This window comes from Crocuta crocuta, unplaced genomic scaffold (assembly GCF_008692635.1).
Source record: "Crocuta crocuta isolate KB4526 unplaced genomic scaffold, BGI_CrCroc_1.0 scaffold581, whole genome shotgun sequence".
Classification (NCBI taxonomy): domain Eukaryota; kingdom Metazoa; phylum Chordata; class Mammalia; order Carnivora; family Hyaenidae; genus Crocuta; species Crocuta crocuta.
In genome coordinates, this window is record NW_027528635.1 from 1,093,189 (window position 1) to 1,096,109 (window position 2,921).

The 2,921-nt window shown below is 40.0% G+C and overlaps 1 protein-coding gene across 7 annotated transcripts in view; it reads left to right on the forward strand.

Moving 5' to 3' along the window:
• SLITRK4 (SLIT and NTRK like family member 4) overlaps positions 1-2,921 on the forward strand; it is a 694,124-nt gene that overhangs the window by 606,078 nt on the left and 85,125 nt on the right. The gene's annotated exons all lie outside the window — the stretch shown is intronic.

Here is a 2,921-nt window from a genome sequence, read left to right on the forward strand (position 1 = left end):
GTGTGGGAAAAAATATATATTCTTTGTTTTTAGAAAAAGTGCTCTTGGGGTGCCTGGGTGGCTCAGTAGGTTACGGGTCCGACTCTTGATTTTGGCTCTGGTCACAATCTCATCGTTCGTGAGATCGAGCCTCATGTCAGGCTCTGTGCTGTCAGCTTGGGAATCTCTCTCTCCCTCTGTCTCTGAAGCTCCGCCGTGCTCACTCGCTCCCTCTCTCTCTCTCAAACATTTTTTAAAAATAGATAAACTGCTCTCTTCTAACTTCTTAAATTAACCCCATTTATACTTATCTAAATCTTTTATATCATTATTGATTTTGCCCTACTTATTCTGTGTTACTGTCTTTCAATGCAATTGTGTTTTTAATCAAATTCTTGATTCTTAAAGCATTTTACCTTATGAATTTTGCTCATATATTGTCCTGAGCACAAGCCTATTGGCTTAAAATTTCATTGTATCTGATATTAATATTGCTTGCCCTACTTTCTGATATGCATTTTCCTAATATATGTTTAATCACTTCTTTACTTTTAATCTTTCTATATAATTTAATTTAGGTGTTTTCCTTGTGAGCAGTACATTTAATCACAACTTTTTTTTAGCAGGTCAGTTGCACCAATTTGCATTTATTATAATTACCAATATGTCTGGTCTTATTTCTAAAACTTTATTTTTTAATTTTCTGTTTAATTAGCTTTTTTGTTATCTTTATCTTTTTCTGAATGCTTCATTTTTTTTCAATTTGCATTCTTTTTCCCCAGCTACCAGTTTCAAAGAAGTAGCACATAGTTTTTCTGTACCCTAAACAAAAGCGCCTACTTGAAATGAATATTGATATATTAATAGACAAAAACCAAAGAATGTATCCACAGTGCACTAAACTGACCCTTTACACATTTTTATTCTTTCTCCAATTCCTATCTTTGGTGTCATAGACTTGAAATGTGGTTTCTAAGTTATTATTTTTTATAGACCTAATGTATTTTCTCTGCCCAGAAATTACTCCTTAACATTTTCATGATAATTCACATTGTACATTAACAGCAATTATTTGATTTTTGTTTATGTTTTAGTGTCACCATTGCTTCTCGTATACTCAATCTTCCACCAACTTGTGTTTTTTCTGATTCATTTTTCACTAAGCTGGAGTGATTCCTTAAAGTTCTGTTATGTTTTCTAAGCTCTGGCATATCAAAAATGCCTTTTTTTCCTTTCTCACGTGTGAAAGATAGATGCGACAATCAAATTCTAACATCAGAGTCCTTTATTCTTACGAATATGTACATAAAACTCTCCTCTCAGAGCTTCCACTGTTGCAGATTGGATATTTTATACCATTCTGAGTCACGTTCTTCTTTAAGTTACCCATTATTTCTCTCTCTCTCTCTCTCTCTTTGCTTAATGTTATTTTTCTCTGGAAGCATATAAGATTTTTTTTTTATCCATGAAATTTATAAACGTCACCAGGAGCTCCAGGGTCTCTGTTGTTAATTCTGTCTGGAGATCAGGCATATGCCTCTCCCTCTAAGGAGCGCAGATGCAGCAAGATGGTGCAGCCGTCTACTGTAAGCAGGAGTCCAGTCTACACACCCAGTCAGCATGTGGCAGATCTAGCACTAGGCAGCCCGTCTGAACCCTGGCACTGAGTTGCAGCAACTGCATTCCTGGAGGCTTGGGGTGGGGACAAAGCAGAACCCTAATTCCTGACCCAAAGCCCTATGAGACTAATGGGAAAGGAAACCAGTTGGGAATACATACATAGGGACATAAGATATGGATCCAGGTACTAAAACCAGTGTGTAAAATAGCAGAGTGATGGGCAGGGCAGGCAGGCAGTATCACAGAGCCCTCGCATCAGTGCACAAGAAAGGGCCCTTTCAAGAATGCAAATGTACTGGGGCACCTGGATGGCTCAGTCAGTGAAGCAGCTGACTTCAGCTTAGGCCATGATCTTGCAGTTCATGGATTTGAGCCTCGCATCAGGCTCTGTGCTGACAGCATGGAGCCCACTTTAGATCCTCTGTCCCCCTCTCTATCTCTGCCCCTTCCCCCACTCACTCTCTCACAAAAATAATAAACATTTTTTAAAAAGAATGTAAATGTACCAGAAGGGTCCAGTCATAAACAGACTTTAATCCTAAAGGGTCAGCCTCAGAAATAAGGGTAATAGGATTCCATTCCTGCTATTCTTGAAGTTCAGATTTAATTGGTAAGTTTAATTAGAAGGTATTTCCATGTTTTTCTTCCGTTTTCCAGATTATAGGTGATTAAAATTCAAGTCAAGATCTCTGCATGCACCTTAGTTTAAGCCTCCTTATTATTTCACCAATAGTAGCTGAGGAAGTGATTTTCAAACAGCTTATCAGAGGGCAAGTGACGTAGCCATTTCCTCTCATATTTCATTGGCTAAACTGGGTCACATGTTCCCACCAAGCTGCAAGGGAGAGTGGGAATGCAGTTGTTCCTATGAGAGGCGACATTACCGTGTATACGAAGGCAGTGGCCCCCCCATCCAAGTGTAGAAAAGACTGTCTGACACTGAGGCTGAAGGTCAGAATCTGGACTAGTAGTGAATTCACTAAATTCACTAAAGTTATGCCTATCCGCAGGATTTCTCTTGGCAACACCAAAATGCCAGGTTGTGCTTTCCATTAAAACACACACACGGGGGCGCCTGGGTGGCTCAGTGGGTTAAGCATCCCAGTGTCGGCTCAGGTCCTGATCTCATGGTTCATGAGTTCGAGCATGGCGTCGGGCGCTGCACTGACAGTGCAGAACCTGCCTGAGCTTCTCTCTCCCTCTCTCTCTGCCTCTCCCCCACTCTCACATGTGTTCACGCACTCTCTCTCACTTTCAAAATAAATAAAACTTAGACACACACACAAACACACCTACTTGACACGACTTACACAAGAGCAGTA